Source organism: Furipterus horrens, unplaced genomic scaffold (assembly GCF_987537825.1).
Source record: "Furipterus horrens unplaced genomic scaffold, mFurHor1.1.pri manual_scaffold_3, whole genome shotgun sequence".
Taxonomy (NCBI): Eukaryota; Metazoa; Chordata; class Mammalia; order Chiroptera; family Furipteridae; genus Furipterus; species Furipterus horrens.
In genome coordinates this window covers 5,378,186-5,403,029 of record NW_028327173.1, presented here as the reverse complement: position 1 = coordinate 5,403,029, position 24,844 = coordinate 5,378,186, and the positions used below count along the sequence as shown (strand labels likewise).

At 52.8% G+C, this 24,844-nt stretch overlaps 1 protein-coding gene across 3 annotated transcripts in view; it reads right to left on the bottom strand.

Annotated features, from left to right (window-relative positions):
* The window catches only part of PIK3CD (phosphatidylinositol-4,5-bisphosphate 3-kinase catalytic subunit delta), a 45,256-nt gene extending 20,727 nt beyond the window's left edge, over positions 1-24,529 (bottom strand). For 2 of the 3 annotated variants that reach the window (XM_090268550.1, XM_090268552.1), the window contains exons 1-2: positions 24,438-24,529; positions 3,615-3,735 (exon numbers count right to left, since the gene is read on the bottom strand). The gene's annotated coding sequence lies outside the window, so the exon portion shown is untranslated. Of the gene's footprint in view, positions 1-3,614; positions 3,736-5,435; positions 5,584-24,437 lie in introns of those variants that run through there. The other variant, XM_090268551.1, reaches the window with a different exon arrangement.
* Between the last annotated feature and the right edge of the window lie 315 nt (positions 24,530-24,844).

The following is a 24,844-nucleotide window of genomic DNA, read 5'->3' as shown; positions in this document are numbered from 1 at the left end:
ATGTGGATTCCACACTGCACACCCGATGGCAAAACTGCCCTTACGGCCACTTCGCACTGGGTCGGTGTGCACCCCTGCCACTTCTGTGCTGAGAACTTGGCCTGGCAGCCCCATCACGGCCGCATGGGTATGGTCCTTCGTCATCCCTCCCTTCTCTGTCAAAAACACGACATCAGTGCATCTCCCAGATGGGGCCCAGGTCTCAGGTCCTGGCTACTGGGGAAGCTTGGAAGTGAACACTTTTCAGTTCCCCTGGTGGGGCAGGTGTTTGTTTCTTTTTTCTCCCCACTCCCAAGACTCAAAGTAAAATAACAGCTGATACAGAGAGCCACTCGGCAGCTGAGCCAGAAGAGAAGAAGGACAATGACACATTGTACTACTTGGTCCTCTTTCTTGGTTTACTTTCTCATTTTAGTGGAGCACATCCTCCCAGGATCTTCCTTGAAACGGGATCCAAAGGGATGGCAGATTTTGAAAATCCAGGTCTAAAAAATCTCTTTATAATATTGCTTGAATCACAAGTACAGAACCCTGAGTTGGGAATTAACTTCCCGTGAAAATCTGAAAGAGTAGCTCTGTTGTTTTGTAGCTTCTGGCGTTGCTTCCGTGAAGTTCAATGTTCTCTGATCTCCTATATGTGGCCTCTTTGTTGGCTTTTTATAGCTTTTCTCTATCTCTGGAGTTTTGAAAGTTCATGATGTCCCGTAGTATATCTCATTCTTTTACGTAGTGTTTTGTTTATTATTCATTGTGCTGAGTACTACTCAGAGGCACTTAATGCAGGGACTCCTTCAGTTCTAGAATGTTCTCCTGTATCATTTCTTTGATAACTTCTCCTCCATTTCTTTCCCCTCTTCTTCTTGAGCTCCTATAAGATAGACCTTGGGCCTCCCAAACTGATTCCCCAATTTTCTTATATGTATATATATATATATATATATATATTTTATTTTCAGAGAGGGGGAAGGGAGGGAGAAAGAGGAGAGAAACATCAATGTGAGAGAGAAACATCAATTGGTTGCCTCTTGCATGGCCCCAACTGGGGACCTGGCCCACAACCCAGGCCTGTGCCCCGACAGGGAATTGAACCGGCGACCTTTCAGTTCGCAGGCCGGCGCTCAGTCCACTGAGCCACACCAGCCAGGGCTTCTTATCTTTTCTAGAGATGTATTTTTCAATCTTCCAGCTCTATCCTATTGAAATGTTTACTATTAACATCATAGTTGTATATCTAAGCACTTATTACCGTTTTATGAATATTCCTATTTAAAAAAAACAATGCATGCTGATGACTTCTGAATCCCTTTTCTCTGTTTGTTTGGGTCCGTCTTTCCTGGTCGAGGCCTCGATCTATGTGCGATGAGCTCAGCTGCCCATTCAGACTGAAGAGCGAGGCACTCAAAGCTGTCAGTGCATAGGTAGGGCCAGCTGCTAACAGGTGTCCCTGTGGAACGACCAAGTAGCAACGTGGCTTTTCAACAGGGTCCCCCTCAGTGTCAGCATCTGAGGGTTATTTTTCTCATGAGGTCAATTTTCTCAGAAAAAAGTTCGAGTCCCTGCCTGGAGGGGTGGGGATAAGCCAAGCTGCCGCCATCTGGGCGCCAACAAGAGATGGTGCCCCTGTTCAGTGTGCAAACTTTCACGATGACCCCGCCTCGGTCTCCTCCCAGCCCCCTCTGCCCCCAGCTGGCCCTGGGCAGAAAACCTGGTATCTGGGGCGGAGCCGGAGCCGCCTGACCCTGTGGGCTCGGCAAGGGTCTTCCTGCTCCCTGCCACCCTTTACCCCAGCGTCTTAGAGACCCCCTGTAGCCCCCAATTCTTGAGCCTGGGGGTGCGGGTCTTGTGGACATACCAGCACGCTTTCCCCCTCAGCGTGGGGCACTCAGGGCTCTGCTTGGCTTCTTTCTCCCCGACCTGTTTTCTATCTTTCAACATTTTTTGCTCACCCCTCTCCTCCTCTCCCCTCCTTTCCATTTTCTTAAGGATTTATCCCTTCACTTGCATCTTAGTGGACTTTTGAAACAGAGCCGGAACAAACATATCATTCAATCAGTTATGTGTACGTGGAAGTCCGTAATAACACTTAACAATAAATAAAAATCAAGTATCCAAAGATATACACAGAAGACTCTCTTATGGGTGGGGGGACAGTATTCCCACTGAGACTATGGTTGGGTGCAATTTTTTTTTTTTTTTTTGCATTTTGCAGATTTTGACAGTAAATAGGTATTTTTAGAAATAAAAATATCTGAGGGTTAAAATGATCATTAAAAGGCATCTTCTGAAACGAGAATCAAGACAGTGTACACAGGGGTGTAGAAGAAACTCTAATCAACACAACACGTCACCATGAGCCACTGTTTCGCCTGTGCTCCAGGGCCTGGCGTCCCACAAAAGCACCTGAGGCCTGCAGAGGGTGGCACGGGGTGGGAGAGGTGCCGAGGGCAAGGGGTTCATGGCCAATCACTCTGTTTGTGCCACAACGGCTGTTTTTACCTGCTTTATGCGCTACGATTGTGCTGAATATTTTGATCTTTTTTTAAAAAGAGATCCAGCCCTGGCGGGTGTGGTTCAGTGGATTGAGCGTCGGCCTGCAAACCAAAGGGTCGCTGGTTCGATTCCCAGTCAGGGCACATGCCTGGGTTGTGGGTCAGGTCCCCAGTTGGAGGCCACGCAAGAGGCAACCACACAATGACGTTTCTCTCCCTTTCTCCTTCCCTTCTCCTCTCTCTAAAAGTAAATAAAATATTTTTAAAAATAAAAAATAAAGTAAAAGAGACCTGTACGTAACAAAACGAGGTTGATGGGGTGGGGGTGGGGGGTGTCCCAGGATGACACCACACTATCACCCAAACCCCTTTTCATCCTGAAATGACGGTGGCTATTCAAGGGTCTCGGTAAGAGGAATGGGCTGTGTGCCCACAGAAGACACGTACCCACAGAACTCGCAAAGGGAACTGCTGGCCTCCTGACCCAAGAGCTCACTAACCACCCCCAGGCACCCCCAGATGCCAGGGAGGGGTGCTTAGCCAGCGCCCAGCCAAGGTCAGTCTCTGGCCTCAGTTTCTTCATTTGCACAATGAAAGGACGCATTCATCTCCCAAGCTAATGTTCTAGAAGCTCCGAGGGACATTCTCCTACTGACATAGTGACTGCCAACCTTCTAGAGAAACAGAATATCCCCAGTAATGACTCCTTGAGAAGCAAGAATGCTCTGTTATCAAAATTCAACCCACTTTCTTTGGAAGAATGTTTTACTTTTTTCTCTCCCCATATAGGTCAGTCCAACTCTACCCTGACCAGAGTAAGTCAAACACCAAAGGCTGCAGCTTAATAACGGGCCCCAGGGCTCCTCGGAGCAGAGCTGCCCCTTCTTGTCCCAAGAGCAGCACCCCTCTCTTGGGAAGCTGGCTGAGGTCCAGCTCACTTCCCGCTCACAGGCTCCTAGCACAAATTTGGGTCTTTTTCTTTCTTTCGGCTCTAGTCCTACAGAAAGGTTCTCCTTGGGCTGAATGGTCAGGGAGGGCGGAGGACTATAGTCAAATTTCAACCTACCTACAAAGTGCCATCTCTTCTTCTCCCAGCACCCCGCTTGTCTCCTTTGCCCGACCTACCTCTCTGAAATGGTCCAAGAAATGCCAGCAGCAAAGGCCCCTCTGCCTGGCAGATTACAGATGCTGTGGAGTCAGGGAGCATCATTCCGCCTTTCCGCGACTCTGAGAGCGCCTTGTCTGTCTGAAGAAAAGAAAGGAAAAAAAGGGAGAGGAGTCTCAGAAACCTTCTGTGCATTCTCTCACAGAAGTTTAGCTTAAAAGCAACTGTTTCACCCAGGCTCCCTTTTTGCAAACCAATCCCATTCTGCCGGCTGGGCCTTTTTTTACCAGCTGTGGCAATGCAGCCCCGGCTCCCTTTGGTGGCACTGAAGCACCCGGCAGGGACACTTCCAGCGCCTGAGGCAGGAATGTAGACACATACAGATGACTCAGATCATTTTTAGAGTTGTTTGTTGGTTTTGTTTGGTTTTTGAAAGCAAAGTAAGTGATTTGAGCCAAGCTTGGGTTGGAGTTCCATTCAGTGGCTGCAGAAGGCAGGTTCGTGAACTTGAGGTTCCCCCATTCAAGACCCACATTGCATCCTAAAGGAACATCCATCCCAGCTCCTGGAGGTGAAAAGGTAGTGTGGGGAGGGGGGCAGCTCACTGGCAGCATCTGTGGGCCCCTCGTGGAAATAACCTGGCCCCCCAGAGAGGAAGCAGGGCCAGCCTCTTCACCTAAGCCCAGCTACCCCCACAGCAGGGAATCTCTTGCCTGGAACCCAGTAGGTGTGGCTGGGGAGGGGTCGTGAGGGGCAGGAACCTAAACACTGGCTTTCCCAGGAGACGAAAAGTCCAGTGCTGGGAAGCCACTGGGAAAGGTATCCATTCTAAGAAAGCAGTTCCCAAGGACAAAATGGAACTCTCCCTGCCCTCAGCCTACCCCAGGAAGGATATGTCCCCGTGGACACTGCTGCAGGAGCCCAGGAACGTGGGCGTGGATGGCCCCTTCCCTCAGCACCCACAGCGCCATGGCAAGGACTTCCCAGGGAAATGGGAGGTCAGCGCCAAGAGCTAGGGAAGAAATAACTTCCACTGATGAAATTAACAAGACACCAAAACAAACAAACAAACAAAAAACACTAAACAACAGCAGCTCAGTCACAGGGAAATGAGACAGGATCGGGGAGAAAGCACTCTCAAATCGAGGAGAGACAAAGAAAGCAGAGAGCGCGACGGAGCTGAGAGAAGGAAGAGTTAGAGGCGGCAAGGAAGAAATTCGTCCTCAGGAATTCAGGTCAGGAAGTGCGGAGCCGGGACAGAATTCACAAGAGGGCGGCCAGGGAGGAGGATCTTCCCCGGGAGAAAGGGGAGGGGGGTCCTTCTGTTCTGGCTCTCATGCTGGCCAGGACCTCAGGACCTGGGTCTGCCGCCCTCTAGCCCTTTGGGTTCAAGGGCAAAGCTTGGGAGGCAACGCTAGGAATGGACCGAGAACAAGATGCTCCGTCCCGAATCGGGGGCAGGGGGAGGGGAGGCCGCGCGTAGCTACCGCTGGGTCCCTGACAAGTAAACAGCTTGCCCAGAACGGCCCAGGGCCCTGCTCATCTCCTCAAGGGCGACAGCGGGACACCCCGATTCCCGGCCCCCGGAGGCATGAAAGGGACGCGATGAGACTGAGAGAGGGGAGCGTAAATTGGCCCACACCAGAGCGCGGCCCCCGGCCTTGGCCTCCCCAGCGGAGTCCGCCGGTCCGCCCGAGAACGCGCCCGCCTCCCCAGCCCCCACGCCCTGCGACCCCCGGGCGCCCCAGGCGGACAAAGCCCAGCGCCGGGCGGGGTGGGGCAGGGTGTGCGACAAGGGGGCGCTGAGACCCCGCAGGCGCGCACACAGGTGGGCTCCGTACCGGGTGTCGGTGCCGGGGGCGGGGCCCGGCCTCCCTGGAGACGGCTGCCCAGGGGACACGGCTGGCAGGTCCCGGAGCGGCGGGGGTACGCGAGTCTCTGGGTGGCGGCGCGGAGCCCGTGGGGGCCTGAGGGCAGGCCCACAGCGCGGAGCCGGCAAGCGGGGCTTCCTTGGAGGGGCGCGGTCCGGGGCGGGGCCCGGACAACGGGCGGGCAGGCGGCGCCAGAGGGCGGGGCGTCCCCGGGGCCCGGGCGGGGCCAGGACCTGCCGCCGCGCGCGCGGGCACCGTCGCCAAATTCTCACAGCCCCAGCCAAGCGAAGCGCTGGCGCGCAAGCGGTAGCCAGGCGCGCAGAGGCCACGGAGGCAAATCCTTCCCAATCCCGGCTGCACACGCCGGACCTGCGGCGTTGGATCCCGGGGCCTCCGCGCCGCCGCTGGACCCTGGGCGGCGTGCGCACGCTGCCCTTTGCCGCCCTACCGCCTCGTAACCGGGGTGGGGGCGGGGGATATAAAGTGACATTTGCAAAGTGAGCGAGGACGGGTCGTCTGCCAAGCCGTTTCCGCTCCCAGGTTCCCAGGGAATCACCAGAAAGGGCGGGACACTGGACCCTGTCACAGATCCAGAACCAGGGTCACGCGAGTGACTGGCCATCCCGGGCTCTAGGCTCAAATCCAGCGTGCGCGCTGTCTCCCAGCCTCCAGGCCTTCCTTCCATCGAGGTTCCCCTTACAAGTCGGGTTTAGAAAATAAATGGGTTTGCCCGGGACTTTCACTAACGCATCTTTTCATTACAATGAACGGCGTGCGCGCCGGCACAGCGCTCAGGCGCTAAGGCAGCACCCTCTGCATTTACTCCGCGTTGCAGTTTTTATCCGGGCACCACCCTGGAAGGTGGGTATCGGTCTCCCTGCGGTTGTAAATGAGAAAAACCGAGGCTCCGAGGGCCAGGAACTTAGCCTCACACACACACTCACACGCAGACACGCCCGCTTGCAGACAATCCCGTCGCCTCTTAGCGGCAGAACATTGGAACTGCTTCGGTTTGGTACCGGACGCATAGGATTCCTGCCCTGCAGTATCCCATCTCCCCTCCAAATGGGCTTTCGGGTCACAGCCCTGGATTTAAACCTTTGCCACAGTGGACATCGGCAGGAGGAGGGGAGCCTGAGGTTCAGAGGCACCCCAGCGGGGTGCCATCGGGCAGGGCAGATGTGGGTGGAAGAGAGTGGTTGGAGGTCCAATTGCTCTGCGCGCTTCTGCCGCCCTCAGGTATTCCAGGTGAGGCACCCAAGGCAGGGCTCGCCCACCCGAGCCCCCACGAGCCTTCGCGGGCCCCAGCGTCGCCGAGAGCACGCGGAGAGGGCAAGGAGCAAAACTCAGCCAGAAGCGTGAGAGGAGAGAGTCAGGGGGCTGGGCTGTGGGGGTCCCGCGCCCCCAGCACCTAGTAACCCTGTTAGGGCAGGGGTCCCAGAAGCCCGGGCATCTAGAGAAGAAAAAGGGGGATGTCAGGGCGGGAGGAGGTAAACCCCCAGAAGCCGGACACACACTCAAAAACACACTCGCACACACGCTCACACAGTCAGGCACAATTATGTAAACTGACACACGGTGACACACTACCACGGACACCGTCACGCACCCAGCCACAGACCAAAGACAGATGCACACTTTCACGAAGGCACTACCCACATACACACACAATTATGTAAACTGACACTCACATAATGTCACAGTCACCAAGACCACACACACTCGGGCATATCCACAGGCTGAACCTCACTCACCCACCCACACAGTGGGGCGGGGCTGCGCACGCCACAGCGAGCTCTGGAGAAGGCGGAGCCTGGGCGGGTGGGTGGGGACACGCCGCGAGACCCACTGAGAACTGGGGTCCAACCCAGGGCTCAGCCCACAGGCTTCCTCATCCTCCCCTTCTCTCCCCAGCCTGGGGAGGGTACTGGTGCAGGTGGGGGCCCCTGACTCGGGTCGCGGGTTTGGGACGCAATGCCTGGGCCCCCTGCTGGGCCGCCCTTGCCGCACACGGTGGGGTTTCTCAGGATGAGAAATAAGCCGCTGGGGTTCACAGCTGGACCTTGGATGGATGGAGAGAAGCTGAGAATTCTCTGACAGCCACCCTGGCTGGAGAGGGGTGGTACCCCTAACAACCCCCAACCAGGAAAAGAAAATGACCTACAGTGCCAGGCCACCAAAGGAGCAGACAGGCTTCGGAGGTTCCACTCCCCCCATCCCAGCCACAGGTGCCCTTCTCCCTGGAGACATAGTCCTTCAGACTTTCCTTTCTCTTCAGCATGGTTCTGCAGGAAAGCCAGGCTCGAAGACTAGGTCCTCAGCAGCAAAGGAACCCAATGACCTGGCTGGGGGTTCAAATTGGGGGCCTCAGGTACTGGTTCCTCTGGCGCCCGGAGAAAAATGTAAGATTCATTGGAATGGCAAAAGCCACAAAAAGTCATCCTGCCTGTACTGCCGCTTTATACTGGAACTGCACCGACAAATTTCAGAAAGACACATCACGTATGTTGTCTGGGAGAGAATTAGGTAAATTAATAACAGATACAAAGTCTCTAGTGCCTGGAGCACAGAGCAGATGCTGGGTATTTGCGCTTGCATATGGGAAGCACACACGGAGATCACATAATGTCATACACCTAGTCAGTGGCAGAGAGAAGAAGAAAATCTCCTGTCCTGACAAGTGTGGCTCAGTTGGGCAGTGCCCGCAAAGCTGAGGATCACAGGTTCGATTCCCGGTCAGGGCGTATGCCTGGGTTGTGAGTTCAGTCCCTGGAAAAGGCCCATAGGAGATCAATGTTTCTCTCCCTCTCTTTCTGCCTCCCTTCCCCTCTAAATAAATAAATAAATAAATAAACGAACAAACAAATAAATAATCAAAATAAGAAACCAACTATTGGGGAAAATCACTGTCTCAAAGAAATGCTAACTATTAGGTTGGCCAAAAAGTCTGTTACTTTTTTTCCATAAAATAAGACACATTTTTCAGGTTCACCAATAACTTTATGGATTTGGATATTTTGAGTATGTTGGCTATCTCCCGCTATTGGCTTCCAGTGGGTAGAGGCCAGGGCGGCTGCTAAGCATCTTCCAGTGTCTAAGGCAGCCCCACAGCAAAGAATTATTTGGCCAAAATGTCAACAGTACCAAGTAACTTCGCAAACCATGTCTGGAATGTTCGATCAGTCACAGCACCTTCTCCATACACTGCACAATTTTTTTTTTTTTTTTTTGGCATTTCAGTTCAGTTTTTACCTTTCTTGAAATAATAACGTATAAAGGAAAATGCTGCATATCTCCTTCCATCTTCAATATTAAAATGGCTGCACAAAAATGCACCAATTTTTTAAATGCACGCCGATCTGACAGCTGTCACAATACAGTCCAACACAACTGTTTTAAATAAAGTTAAAGACAACTAAACACTACGAGAGCCATCTTTTGGAAAAAAAACGTAACAGACTTCTGGCCACCCCGATATTTGAGGTCACCACCACGTCTTGTCACTGTATGAGGGCCTAGGCCTTATGAGGGTAAGCAAAGATTTATGTATAATATAGAAACAGAATATCGTCCGTCAATGGAGAAATGAAACCAAAAAAAAAAACACACACACACACAAACAAACTGCCAACCATTTTATCTTTTTTAAAGTGGTTGATTGACTTATCGATGGAGAAATGAAACCAAACATAAAAATACCAGCTGTCAAGCAGTTTATTTTATTTTATCTCATGGCAAAATTGTCCTACGGCCGATTAGCTATATAGGGAAATGTTTGCAGCAAAAATGCTTGTGGCAAAGATGCTTACGGGGAAAGTACCTAGAACCAGAGTTGATACAGTGGACAGAGGGATGATTCACATCCAGGTGGGGTGAGATTTTATCATGTTACTCAAAAAAGTGTGCAATTGAAATCTTATGAGTTGTTTATTCCTGGAACTTTCCATGTAATATTTTCAGACTGAGGTTGACTGTGGGTAATTGAAACCTCGGATAAGCAGGGGAACTACTGTTGTTTACTGGGTAAATAAATGCCTCTCAGCCCTGCGAGGGAATCAGAGTACACAGGAAAATTAAATTCCCACCCCCCCACTTGCTACTGCCCAGCACAGCAGATCCTCTTTTTAAGTTCCCGAGCATGAGGCGGGAAGCCAGGTGAGCCTGCTCCCACTCAGGAGAGCCCTTGTTACATTCAACCAGGAGGAGGGAAGCTTCTTTCCTCCAGAAGCCACTCCTTCTCCCTCTCCTGGCACTTCCATGGAAACTCGCTGCAGCGAAAGGCCAGTTTCTCCCGGCTGCCCAGCAATCTCCCAACCACCAACCACCAACCATCCTGGAAATGATGGGCTCTTTCTATTCAAATGTGGCACTCAGCATTGCAAGGGGTCAGAATATGTCACCCTGCCCTGGCTGGTGTGGCTCAGAGGGTTGAGCAATAGCCTGCGGACCGAAAGGTTGCTGGTTTGATTCCCGATCAGGGCACATGCCTGGGTTGTGGGCCAGGTCCCCAGCTGGGGGCGTGCGAGATGTTTCTCGCACACATGGCTGTTTCTCTCTCTCTCTCTCTCTCTCTCTCTCTCCCTCCATTCCCCTTTCTCTAAAAATAAATAAATGAAATATTTTTATAAAAAGAATAAGTCACCTCCAAATGTGGTACTGTGGCATATTATCCTGAACTAAAAGTAGTTGAGAAACAGCCCGTGCAAGAAGGACCTCTGAGCCTCCGTTGTCCCCCCGAAAGAAGGACATAAATGTCCCGTGTGAAGGCGACCTTGCCGTACCAGGAGGGTAAGATCCATCTTTATCACCAGAGACTGGAAATCTAGGGCCAAGACGCTGCATAAACAAACCTTGTGACTTCCGTTTCCCTACCCCTAGCTCAAAGCCACTTGTCTTTCCAACCGCTTCACACATGTATTGTTTCTTTGACTAAAAAGTACAAATGCTTCCTGCTCTGGTCACTTCTTTGAGTCTCCTATCTTCGTGGGGCTCTCGTACTTCCGTACGTAATTAAATTCTTTTTTTCTCCTCTAACTTTTCTATTACAGGAGGGTTTCAGCCAAGACCCTAGAGGGGTAGAGGGAAATGATTATTCCTCCCCTACAGCGTTTTTTGGGTGTGATCAGAGAAGACACTGAGTGGGGACATGACCAGGAAGGCTATAGGAAGGAAAAAATAAAATAGAACAAAAATAAAAAACAGTTAAATGTTTGTTTTTAATTCTATTTGGAAAAACAGGAGGACTCTGGAAAATAATCCTCAAAGGGCAGAAGGAGTTTCCATAGTTAGGCACGCAGTGCTCCCTGACCTCTTCACTCTCAGGCACAAGGACAGGGGAGCCTAATGACAGGAAGGTCTGGCCCATTACCCTGCCTTCTTCACATATGTTCATTAACCTTTGAGGCTCTCCCCCCCAGTTAACTCAGAAAGGGGCTCATCTGTAGTTAAAAAGCAATGTTAATTAGAATCTAGTCCTCTGTCTGTCCTTCCTTCCTTCCTTCCTCCCTCCCTTTCTCCCTTCTGTCCATTCCCCTAGCTTAGACCCGCAGTCTGCCTTGAGGGAAGTTTCTGGACTTCGTGACCTGGGACGGAGCAGAGGAAAAAAAAATGACGCTCCTCTTATCAGTGCTCATTCTTTCCAGCGTCAGCCTCCGGGCCTCCGGGCCTTCGTGGCTGCGGGCGCTGTCCCAGGAAAGGCTGGATCGGGAGCCCTGGAGTTAGATAGGACTGGATTCCGATGAGTGTGCGGTCACTCCAGAGTGGAGCTGTTTCCTGTGGGAGAGGAGCCAGCCCCCGGGCCGTGGAGGGAAGGGGTGCTAAAGCAGGGGGCTGCTAGTTACACGCGGTGTCCTGCCCCTGCTTCCCGTGAGCCTTAGGTTTCCAGGTCGGGTATGTGGCCCTCATGGGAGCACACCATGACCTAGACTTCTTGATACCTTTTATAGAAGAAAAGATATTCCTCTGTCTGTGGAAAGAATCAATTGTGAATGCTTACTGGGAGAAAACTAGAGTAAGGGGAGAAATAGGGGGCCCTATGGCTCCTGAAAGACCCTCTGGAAACTCACAAGACCGATCTTCTAGCGTCTCCTTGTGAAATCTCTCGGGGGGGGGGGGGGTGAGGAGCCACGGAGGGCAAGAAAATTGAACGAAGGGCTACGAAATGGTTTAGAGTGGGGGCCAGATTTGAAGAGCGGAAGGAGAATGCACTTGGCAGTGTGAAACTCACGGTGCTCACGGAGCTAATCCTTAAGGATCCCTTGTCTAAGACGGCAGGGGGCTTGCTGGGGTCCCACATCGGGTACAGCCCCGTCCATTGCCATGGGCTCGGTATGGGCACCTGAGAGACACTGCAGCCAGAGAACAGCAGGGCCAGCAGCTGCCAACACCGCCGGCCCAGACCTCACGGAGAACCGTCATCGTTCCAAATGCTTTCCATTCCTGGTGGAGGTAAAACATGGCGGCGAGTTCTTTAACATTCGGCCTGTGGCGAGGTGCCCTTTCCGTCCCTCTCCTTAAATCTGGTGGCCTTGTGACTTCTTTGACCGAGAGAGAAATGGTGCTGAGTGACCTGAGAGTTGGGTCACGAAGGGCCACACAGCTTCGGCCTGGGTTGGGACTCAGTTCTCCAGGCCCCACCCGGCAAGAAGGAAATTCGACTCCCCGAAGCCGCCAGGGGAGGCCAGGTGTAGGCACTCAGGTGGATGTCCCATTCGAGCCCAACCTCAGAGCCACCCCCGCCCAGGCAGGGAGACTGGAAGGAAGAAATCGCTAGATGATTCCAGCCCTCCGACTGTTCAAATTATTGGCAGCCCTTTGAGAGTTCCCAGCTGACCCTGGAAATCCTGGAGCCCAGCCAGGCTGCCCTGCCAAGGCCGGTCTCAGCTCCTGGCCCACAGACGCTGTGAGCATAGCAAAACAGCGTTGCTTTACACCTTTAGGTTTGATGTGGTTTTTCATGAAGGTTTTTTTTTTAAAAAAGATTTTATTTATTCATTTTTAGAGACAGGGGAAGGGAGGGAGAGAAACATCAATGTGTGGTTGCCTCTCGCACGCCCCTAACTGGGGACCTGGCCCGCAACCCAGGCACGTGCCCTGACTGGGAATCGAACCTGCAACCCTCTGGTTCGTAGGCTGGTGCTCAATCCACTGAGCCACGCCAGCCACGGCTGATGCAGTTTTAAATGCAGCAATAAATACCTAGAACTTTGCAAAATCTTACTAAATCTTCAAAACAGCCCCCCGAGAGTTATTATCACCAGCTTCACAAGGAAACTGAGGCCCAAGACTTCCCCAGAGCTTCACAGTAAGTGGCAGAAACAGGGACCAGACCCGCTTTTAACCACCACCAAAAACTGCTTCTAACAATGAATTTTTAGGGTACGAGGCTCAGTTTTTAATGCATGACTTGTGCCCATTTCATCAAGACCCGACCCTGCCCCTTCAGACAGTCTCATAGACCACCCAGGAAAGGAGGGGCTCCGGTGCCCTCTGTTAGAGAGTGGGGTCCAGTGTCGCAGTGGGATGGGTCAAGTCCGCCAGAATGTTCTGGGGCCTGTTCAAGTGAACCTCCTTCTTGACAACATAAATGAAAGGAAATCCAAAACCTGGCCCTTTTATTTGATAGAAATGCAAATTGAATTTACAGATACCTGGAGAAGTCATCTGTAAAAATTGTCGCACCAGAGGTGGATAAATCTGGTGGAACCAAGTGCAAGGCTGTATGTAATTACACGCTAACTTCCTTAATTACAGAGTGAGGGAAGGTGGAACCAGAGAAGTCCTAGCTGACCCAAGGCCCATGCCCCCTCCTTTTTGAAACCCTCACCCAAGGGTGTGTGTATTGATTAGAGAGAGAAAGGAGGAGACAGAGATAGAGAAACATCAACTGTGAGAGAGAAACATGGATCGGTTGCCTCCTGTACACGCCCTGACCGGGAATCAAACCTGCAACCTTTTGGTGTATGGGATGACGCTCCAACCCACTGAGCCACCCGGCTGGGGCAAGGCTCATCCCCTTACGACCAATTTGGCTGGATACCAGGTATCACAAGGGCCATTCTCTGTATGAAACTATATCCAGCCACGTGCCCCTCCTGGTACTAAGTCACACCTTGGTGCTGAGGTCTAAGGACACCAGGCACCATGATGTGGGGGGCTCAGTACCAGCCCTGCTCATGGCAAAAGGGGTTTGCATGCTAATCTTCAGGAGACCCTGCCTGGTCTCAAGACGCCTGGAGCCCAACATGTGGAGCCTGGACAAGGCTCTGCCTTCCCATCCTCCGTGGATAATCCCACCCGCCGATGACTTACATCAGCTCACACAGGGGGGCTTTCCTTCTGCCCAAGCCAAGGCCCTTCATGGGGGCGGGGCACAAAACCACAGCTTGCAACCGTCCCAAAGGATGCTGGCCTCGTGAATGGGCCATCCTGCAATGCGGAGTCACCAAAGGATGCGGGGAAGCCGGTCCTTGCTGGATGCCCCCCAGAAGGAGCCGTGACTTGAGGACGAAGAAAAGGATTTAAATGGCACAGAGTAAACTTGAACATGGTACTGAGGGGGTGGTCAAGACTAAAGATAGGAACCACTTCAAAGCAGACTCTGAGCAAGTCGTGGGGCGAGCATGCTTTCCGAGGCCCCAGCACGTTGGAATCTAGGGTCCCTCTCCTGCCTCTGAGGTTGGTTTTGGAATGAGAATCTCAATGCAGAGAAGCCAGTGGTGGGACCCCAACAGTCTGGGATGAACCCAGGGGATCCCTAGGAACCCAGTAGAACTGTATGCAAGAGTGTCCTCATATACAGAACATTTCCTGGGGAGAGGGGCCGTGATTTTCAGCAGCTTTTCAAAAGGACTTGAAATGTCATAAAACTTAGGAACCACTGGGTGGCAGGATTCTAGGGGAGGCAGATAAACGGAGGTCCCAGGTCCCCAATTCTAACACGGAGTTCCCCCAAACAATAAACAGTTTGTGGACACCCGCAGGAAGCCCAAGAATTCAACTCCGTTTTGACACTATCCAGAGGTAACATCATATTCCACAGATTAAGGGTTCAGTCCTATAAGACACCTACACAGACACACACACAGACACACACACACACACTCACTCACGCACAGTGGCCATGGACATGGGACCCGTCACAAGGGTCTAGCTACCTGGCAGTTTTCTCCTTTCTCCTGCGGCCCACTCTGCAGTCGGCCGCCTGCCCGGTCACTTGGCCAGGGCTTTGCGGCCACGTCCTCCCCTCTCCTTCTCTCATGAGACCCCAGGTCAGCAGACAACCTCCCAGCACCGGGACCACAGAGTCCTCTGGACACCTCTCCATCACCCATCATCCGGTCAGTCTGTCCTCGGCAGGTGCCACTGTGCCACGTCCTTCCACTTCCCCGTCACTGAGCACCTGCCAAAAGCCAGCAGCAGTTCGGGGCCTTACGTCCACCTTCCCATGTCGTCCTCACAGCGAGCCTCGAAGGCAGGCCTGTTTACAAAGGGGAAGGTGGGGCCCAAGGAGCTTCCAGCCGCATGACCAAAGGGAGAGGCCGATTTGGACCCAGGGTGACGCTCCTACCACTCTCCTTCCCTGCTCCCACCACTGTTTCTGCCAGGTCAGGGCAAAGGCACCGGATTTTGGCCACTGGCCAAGCAGACACCAGAGTCCTATCGCCCTGATTGTGTCACCCACCAGCTCGAGAACCCTTAGGTTGATTTCCCGTAAAAGTTTTGAGAGCTGGGCGAGGTGGCGATTGAGATCTCCAGGGCCAGGTCCCGCTTCCGCCAGACCGAGGGAAGCATGAGCAGCACCCTGGGCACACTGTGACCAGGCCGGGGACAGGGCTGCTTCCTCCTGACCTCTCTCACTGCAGAGGGACAGTGGCCGGGAAGCCAACTTCAACTGGAGATGAAGGACCAGTGAGAACAGGAAAGACAGCCTGGGACAGAGTGCCCACGTGAGAACGGAGCTGGGAGCCCCTCTGCACAGCCAACTGACCCACCTCTCCGCCTACCTGGGCCTTAGGTTCCCAGGCCCCAATCCATGCTTCCTCCCAGGAGACAAGGGGCCACATCCGGAGACGGCACAGGACAGAGGTTAGGAATAGGCTCAGCCACTTGCCAGCTGGGTCATACCTAAGTGAGTTACTAAACCTTTCCATGCCTCAGTTTCCTCTTCTGTAAAACGGGGATCGCAATAACACTTATCAAATAATATTGAATAAATTTTTTAAAAAATTTTAAATTTATTGATTTTAGGGAGAGGAAAAGAGAGACAGAGGGAAAGAGAGAGCAACATTGGTTTTTGTTCCACTTATTTATGCATCATTGGTTGCTTCTTGTATGTGTCCTGACTGGGGATTGAACCCCAAACCTTGGTGTATCAGGATGATTCTCTAACCAACTGAGCGACCCAGCCAGGGCTGTTAATAAATTTATATTGCCAAAGTGCCCAAATATTGCCTAGCACACATTGGATGCTACAAAAGAGTTTGCCATTGTTATTATTATTATTAAACAAAAGGTATCAAGCTAGATTAACAAAGGTGGCAATTCTGAGCTGGCTAATGGCAAAGCTCCTAAGTACAAATGCGGTTGATGGAGCCACAGGAAAAGAAACCGGCCACGCTCACTGTCAGAGCGCAGGCCCTGTGGCTTAGCCGGGAGCCCTATGTGAGCCCGCCTCTGGCCCAGGCTCTGTGACTCCTTCGTCCTGTCTGACCTGTAACCAGCAGAATCAAGGGTGATCCGTCCTCCCCATTCCCTCTTCAAAACATCCTGACCGAAGGCCTCAGCGTGCCGACCCCGGGGCCAGCTGTCTGCTCCCCAGGCTGCCGGGCTGCCAGGTCCCTGCGGGCTAACAAAGGTTCGCCATGCTTGTTCCCAAATGTGCCCACGAGGGGTGTTCACCTTTGCGATTACACAGCGTAGTGAGTAGATAAGCAGATGGAACAGGGGTGTGAGCCCTGGCCGGGCGGCTCAGACGGTTAGCGCATCGTCCAGATACACCAAGGTTACAGGTTCCATACCCGGTCAGGGCACATGCAAGAAACAGCCAATGACTGCATAAGTGACTGGGACAGCAAATCTCTCTCTCTCTCTCTCTCTCTCTCTCTCTCTCTTCCCCTATCTCCTTCCCTCTCCCTTTCTAAAATCAATCAATTAAAAAAATAAATAAATAAATAAAAATTAAAAGAAAAAGAAATGTGGATGTGAAAACAAAGAGCTGGTGCCAAACTTCTGAACTCCTGCCCGTGAACACCTGCCTGAGGTTCCCAGATGGCATGAAGGAGTCACCAAGATGAATTCTGGATTCAACCATGAGTAAGTCTTTATGTCCCATTTCCACGTGACAGAGACTGCAGGGTCGCAGAGGGACAGGGTCCTGGAGAAGCAGCCCTGTCGGGACCTCGAGAGTCCCTGCAGCCCATCATGGCCCCTCATCGCCCCTCAGAGGAGGCATCACGCAGCATCGGTTCACTTGCTTGTTCCATGGGGACTTGCACCCAAATCCAGCCAGACCCCCACGGGCGTGGCCCGTCCCATCGGCTCCTTCTAGCATGCCTTCCTCTATGGCAGGAAAGTCGATGGCTGTGCTTAACCTAAATCCCTGTGGCTGACCTGAGAGACATCTCTCCTCACTCAAACTTGATGAATCTTGAGGGTGAATGGAGACTTGTCGGACGAAATTACGATATTAACAATAACAGCTAATATTACTGAGTATCAACTATGTGCTAGGTGATGTTCATTATCTAGTTTACCTCGTTTAATTCTTAAGACAACCTTAGGAATGGTCCATTAGCTTCATTTTGTAGAAGAGGAAACTAAGGATCAGAGAAGGTGAGAATTCTACTCAAGGTCACACAGCAGGGAAGTGGGGAAGCTACGGTTTGAATCTGAGTCCATCCAATTCCAAGGTTCAAGGCTTTAACTGCTGCAAGCCTCGTGCTATGCATATAGCTAGCAACCGGGAAGAATGCTCGTTAACCTTGTTAGCAATAAAAGAAACACGTTTAAGATGACCACCTTTTAGACCTACAGTCATCCTTCTCTATATCGCGGTTCACTTATCGCGGCCTCACTGTATCACTGGGTTTTAAAAAACATATTTAATTATTTATCGTGGATTTCTGCCTCTATCGCGGGACTGTGTGGTACTGTATACGTATGTTGTTAAATGACATAGGTTTAAAAGTGTAGAATATGTTTAAGAACATAAGTAGTGTTTATAGAAGTGTGGGAAAGGTTAATAAGGGAGTGGGAAAGGTTAATAAGGGACCGGGAACGGATTATAAGTGTGTGGGAAGGGTTTATAGAGCCTTAAAATACATATAAATACTAAATAAATGTAAGGTTCCTACTTCGCGGATTTTCACCTATCACGGGTTCTAGAACATAATACTCGCAATAAGTGAGGGAATACTGTATTAGTAAAACATTTTTTCAATATTATTCAATGCCAAAAAAAGTGTCGTGAAACTATCATACGAGATAAATTGGTCCAATCTTTCTTGGAAACCCATCGCGCTCTAAGAGCTATAAATATGTTCACTGCCTTTGGGGCCATCATTTCTGACACGAAAAAAGTCATATGCCTGAAAACGTCAATGACAGTCATTTGCGAGTGGTGTGTGCACGTGTGTGTAGGGAAGCACATACATGTCCCACAATGGGGGACGCTTGAGAAAATGATGGTGTCCTGCTTTGGGACACTTATACCGCCGCTAAAGAGGTGGTTCGGTTATGAAGCAATGTAGAAAAATGGCAATGGGCCAGTGTCATGAAAGAAAGCAAACAACACACAGAGGACGAAGAAGTACAAACTACCAGTTATGTAAATATTCAAAGGTAACATAGCATAGGACATACAGTCAATAATACCGTCGTAACGACCTAGGGTGTCAGACGGGTACTCAATTTATCGGGGAGGGGGGTGTCCCTGGAGAGGTTCGAAATGTCGGAGTGCTATGTTGTACACCTAAAACTAACACAATATTGTATGTCAACTATAATTTAAAAATAAACAAAAAATGTAAATTACAAAAGCATACATACGCCTTGCTCCTCAGAAAATTATACCTAGAACTACCATAGGATCTAGCAAGCCCACTCCCAGGTAAACACACACCAGAATTTAAAGCAAGGAAATGAACAGATATCTGTACATCTGTGTTCATAGCGGCTTTATTCACAAGAGCCAAACTGTGGAAGCAACGCAAGCGCCTCACGACGTAGGAGCGGGTAAGCAAAACGTGGTCCATCCATGCTGTGGAATATCACTCCGCCTCAGCAAGCGAGGGCTTCTGACACCTGCTACAACGTGGGTGAACCTCGAAGACATTACAGTAACTGAAATAAACGATTCACAAGAGGACAGATACTGTGGGACTCCACTCAGACGAGGTACCAAGAATAGTCAAATTCATAGAGACAGAAAGTAGCTGGTGGCTGCCGGGAGCAGGGGGAGGGGAGTGGGGAGCCCGTGTTTAACGGGTAAAGATGATGAAGTTCTAGAGGTGGCTGCATGACACTGTGAATGTACCAAATACCACAGAGCTATATACCATACTTACAAGTGGTCGGCTTGGTTAAGAATAATGTATCACAAGTGAAACATAAAATTTAAGACAAGGAAGCACACGCCTATGAGTTACAAGTAAGTTAAAAACACATAAACAATGGGAAAGGTCCCCACATGGGCCGTGGATACGTTGGGACAGTGGGATGATAAGACATGACTTAAGGACCCCCCACTACATATGAGCTCCTTCCTAGACATGCGTGTCCTGCTGTGTGCCAGGCACTTCACACAAGGCAATAATATATGGAATCTTAAGGACTGGCTGTGGGCATTGCTATGCCAGTGCTGCAGCTGGGGATGTGGAAGCTCACTTGGGTTAATCGAGTTGCCAAAGATCATGGCAGAGATAAAAAGTGGTCTGGCCGGCTCCAGTGATAATACTTTGTCTCCCATGTGGCGATCCCCGTGTCTCCACCCCTGTACCCCGCCCCACCCCACCCCACCCAGACACAATGACTTTCCCAAGGGTCAATAACTGTGTCTTGCTTCCCTACTGATAAGAAAGCACTTCTCCCAGATTTCACACCAAAGCAAAGAAAAAAAGCAATGTCCTCTCCCTGGGGAGGAAGTTCGGCAGGAGTGTAACCCAGCCCCCCTAGAGAGCTGTGGACACCCCACACTGCACCCCGCCAAGTCCTCACCCTCCTTGTCCCACAAGCTCCCAAGTCCTTTCCAGCACAAGGGACAGCCGCAAAACTGTGCCCTGAACCTGCCTCTCCCAGGCCCTGCTCAATGGAGGACACTCTGAAATGGGAGGGGCCCAGAGAGAAATGCGGAGCCCGGCCAGGAGGGACCCCGAGCCCATAGGGCCGTTCTTGAAGAACAGGGCAGGGACAGAAAGGGAGAGAAGATAGGAAGGGAGACCAGGGACAGGGAGGGAGCAGTTCTCTTCAGGGAAAGGACTTAGACTGCAGACTGTTGGGGTGGCTGTGGTGGCGGTGTAGGGACAGAAATGCTCTTTTCTGTTATGGGGACCCTGGTGGTGGGGAAGCTGCTATTAGCCAAACTGACTGCAAAGGTGGCGGCCAACTCACAGGCAAAATAGGAGAAAGGGAAGCAGGAGGGAGAGGAGGGAGACGAGGGGCAGTGGGACAGCAGAGACCTCTGGGGACATCCTTGTGTAAGGTCCCCGGAGAAAGAGCAGCCCAGGACTCAGCGGCAGGGAGCACTTGGTTCCCTGCAAACATGACCATGCACAACAGCCTCCCCAGAACATACCAAAAGAAACACAATCCTGTCCATATCCCGAAAAGATACGTCCATGTCTCCATGCCCCCCAACCTGTGAATTATCTGAAAACATAATGATGGGGGAAAAGGGTCTCTGCAGACCTAATTAAGTTAGGGATCTTGAGAGGAGATCATCCTGGATTATCTGGGTGGGGCTTAAATCCAAGGACGAGTGTCTTAACAAGAGCAGAGGAGAGACACCAACATAGAAGAGGGGTCACGCGAAGGCAGAGACTGGGGCCCTGCTGCCACAGCCTAAGGACCCCTGGGGCCCCCAGAAGCCCAGAGGCCAGGAAGGATCCTTCTCTAAGCTGCTGGAGGGAGCAGGGCCTGCTCATACTCTTTTTTTCTTTTTTTTGGTCTTTTTTTTTTTAATTCACTTTTTAAAAAGATTTTATTTATGTATTTTTAGAGAGAGGGGAAGAGAGGGAGAAAGAGAGGGAGAGAAACATCAATGTGCGGTTGCCTCTCGCATGCCCCCAACTGAGGCCTGGCCTGGCCTGCAACCCAGGCACGTGCCCTGACTGGGAATCGAACCGGGGACCCTTTGGTTTGCAGGCCAGCACTCAATCCACTGAGCCACACCAGCCAGGGTTCACGCCTCGGTTTTGAACTTCTGGCCTCCAGAACTGTGAGTGAATCCTTCTCTGTTGTTTTAAGCTACAACATTTGGGGTAATTCATCACAGCAGCCACAGGGAAGGAACACAGCATCCCTCCAGGACAGAAAATCCAAGTAGGGCAGCTTGCCTTCTTTCCTTCTGCAGCGACACCCCCTCCCACCCCAAAGGTCCCTCTCCTGGCATTCCGTCTGAGCGGAAGGCCATTTCCCCAGCTGGAGTGGAACAGAAGCTGACTGAAAGGCCACTTTACAAACGCCACACCCAGTACTCCAGGCTCCCTCCCTCTGGGCTCCGAGAGGAGTCCACCTTGGAAAGCACCCATTTCTAGAAGAAGCCCTGACCTCATCTGAGGGGTGAACTTATCACTGCTGGGGACGAAGGGTGCTCACACACAGGGAGCCAGCACCGCTGGGCGGGCGGGGGGCTGGCACAGTGCGACCCTCGGGGAGGAAGAGGAGCCATAGTTTGGGACCAACCACAGAAAAATAGTGTTTGTCTGCAAGGAAAAAGCGAGGGAGGTTCCCGGGTTTTAATTTTTTTTTCCATCTTGAAACTGGCAGCATTTTTGATATGATTGCGGGGGATTTCCACCAACCAAATTAAAGAAAATTCCGTTTGAACCGTTCGCTGCCAGGAGAGAAGAAGTTCTGCAACCTTTGTCATTTAAAGATGAGAACGTTTGTCTCTCTCTGTCCCAAGGAGGCAGGCAGGCTCCGCCGCTGTCCCACTGGAGCTCAGTCCTGGGCCTGGGCCAGGGCAGGGCAGGTCCTCCAGGAACCGCGCTGAGCCCCAGGGAGCGGCTGAGAGAGCCTTGCTGAGGAAGGAAGCATTTGGAGGGGCCCCAAGCCCCACTGTCAGACCCACAGAAGCAGCTGGCCTCGGGGAGGGCGGGAACTGCTCTCTAAACAAAAGTGGTTTTGAAAAATCAGCCGGCCAAAGGGGAATTGCTTCATAAGTTGCACATTCACTTCTCCCTTTAACTGTGCAATTGAAGAAAAACAAGGTGAAGCAGTAATGACCCTTCACTCCCCATTGACACCCCCACAAACTCTACAGACGGTGCTGGGCTCCTGGGCACAGCAGCCAACGGGTCTGAGGCTGGTCTCCAATAACGTGTAGGCTGTGTGTCCCGAGCCCCGCCTCCCCCAGAAGCAGGCACCCCTCCAGGCCCGCCCGCCTGCCTGCCTGGGTCTCAGCACAGCCCTGGGCTCCCAGTGGGACCCCAAAAAGCACTTGCTGCACCTGGGGAGCCAGAGAAAAGGCAGCGCCCACAGCGCGATGCAGCCACGCTTCATGCACCTGCGCTGAGGCTGCAGCGAGACAGCTTGTCCTGCTGCAAGGGGGCGTCCGCGTGCCCAGGAGCACCTCTGGGCCACTGGCCCTAATTCCAGAAACATCTGTATTCTCAGAGAGGCCAGTGCTGTTTCCAAACATGGGCAGACGAGGGCTGAGGAGTGGGGCTCAGAAGGAGGTTGTCTTTCCAGCAGGCAAGGGCCAACTAGGTTTTCAGAGCACCCAGCCCTGCACCCCAGAGTGTCTCCCACTACTTGGAGAAGTCTGTGAAGGCACCAGAAAGGAATCAACCTGAGGATGCTCATGGCAGTGAGGACCGACGGAATCCTGAAGTGGAGAAATCCAAGCACAGCAGGACGCAGGAATGCTAAGGGGTTGGCAATGTCTGCTCTAAAGAGGGCAGGTGAGAAAGGTCTCCTTCTGGCTCCTTATGTTCGGCGCCAGCTTGGTAAATCAGAAGCATCTTCCTCCCCACTCACATCCATCAGACCTGGTGGTTAATGGCAGCCGTGCGTTTACACCAAGTCTCCCCATCCCCACACCCAGAGAGCTACCAGGAAACCTTCTGATCTGCAGGCGACAGCACCTCCAGTGATAACCGCTCTGACATCTGAACCAACCGGGATTCTGGAGAGCTACTTGTGAATTGTGTGGGCGGGCAAATTAGTTCACTTTTCTGAACCCTAGTTTTCTCCACTGGAAACTGTAGACCGCATCATTCATGCCCTTGGTTAACCGAGAACATTTATGTAAAAAAGTGATCAAGTCTTTCAGGGGGAGGAAACTCCCTGTGGCACCGTTCACTTGACAAGATCCCCAGGGCGCTGTCAGGCAATCCAGCGGTGCCCGGCTCTTCCGGAAGTGAGCAGTGGCGTGGGTTCTCGGCTTGAAGGTCCCTTTGGAGCAGTGAGTCTTCCCCTTAGAGACTTCCGAGAGGGGACTCTGTGCGCGCCCAGAAAAAAACACCCCCCCCACGCGCGACTGTGCAGAGCGTTTCTGAGGGAGGCATCCGAGGCGGCTTCTCTGCAGGAGCCCCAGGAAGAAGCCCGATTTGAGGGTCTGGGGAAGTTCCAGACGCGCCGGCACCTCCTTCCAAGGGGCACCTGAACCAAGTGAAAGCTGCTCAGTCACCCGAGGGGTCGCGAGCGCTCCATCCACCCAAGGGGGCCGCGCCTTGACGGCACGTGGGCTACCCCAGGGCGCCCCTTACCCCCACCCCGGAAACCCCATCCCGACCCTCTTCCACTGTGGGAGCGAGCGCACCCTTCGAGGCCTCCCAGCAGTCCTTTCCCATATCTTGGGACCCCTCTCTCCCGAACAGAGCAGAGCGCAGCCAGGACACAGTGCCCCCCATCCTGGTCCCCACGAAAGCTTTCCGTGGTCCCCTCACCACGATTTAAAAAAAAAGGTGCAGAGGAACCCTAAATAAAAACAGGAAACTCGTTTTTTTTTTTTTAAGCCTCATTCAGACTGAATTACGGGTAAGAGTATTAAAAAGAAGAAGAAAAAAAAGAGTCCGGAAATGCAAAGCCGGAGGCGGTTTTGCCGCTGTAACCCGGGATCCGCCGCAGATCCGGGGGCCGATTCGGCGCGGCTGCAGTAAACACGCGGCGGGGCGGGCCGAAGACAGCGCCCGCTGCAAGTCTGGGGGCCGGGAGCGCGCGCCCGGCCCCTCTCCAGCGCCGGTCCCCGCCCGCCAGGGCGCCGGGGCGGTGTGCCTGCCCCTCTCCCTGCGCCTCCGCAGCCCGGGGGTCGGCACCGCTAGTGGGAACGCAGCCCACACCCCGCCGCGCGGCTGGGGCGGCCCCTCATCCCACTCGCCGGAGCCCAGGGCAGGGCACACTCAGCTGAGCGCTCCCCATCTCCCGCGCTTCGGAGGGTGCATGCGAGGCCACCCCTCCGCTGGGAGCGTAGCCAGGACTCTGCCGCGGAGCCGGGGAGCTCCTCCGTCTGGCTCCGAAACGCGCTCAGTATAGGCGCAGGAGAGCTGTTTGCGCCCCTTTAGGCGGGCGCACCGGGGGCGGCCCCGGGCCTGAGTTCAACTTCGGCCCAGGTCCCAGCAGACCGCCGGCGGGGTGCGGTGCGCCCCTTGCCTGGCTCCCCAGACGCTGGGATGCGCACTGGAGCAGGGCACACCGGCTGTGTTCGCCGGGAGACCCTGTGAGCTGGCCCCACGGTTCCGCGAGGCTTTCTGAAGCCCTTGGCCCCGGTCCTCCCCACCACGTCCCCAGACGCAGCCAGAGGCGAGCGCTTACCGGTCCTGGCGCAGCTGACAGGGCCGGGGTGGCTCGGCCCAGCGGCCGCCTTGAGCTAGGGCGCTGGGCTCAAGTGAGCCTCGAGGGAGGAAGGCGGGGCGCGATGGGGGCGCCCCGCCTGCTGACAGCCCGCACACCCCACTTCCCACTTGTTTCCTTTTCACTTGCAACAGGATAAACAACAGGTCCTCCTGCCGCCTCATCTGCTCCCCTGCCCTCCCCACTCCCCACCCCACCCCGTCTTCGTCTGGAGGGGCATCACCACAGCTGCCTCTGGAAGCTGCACCTTGCCCTTCTTCAAACAAGTTTTTTAGAGCAAATCTATACAAAGGAAAACAACCAAATAAAGGTCATGGAGCCCATACTTACACTCCCCTGCCCCAGGCCCTCTCCATTTACACACCCAA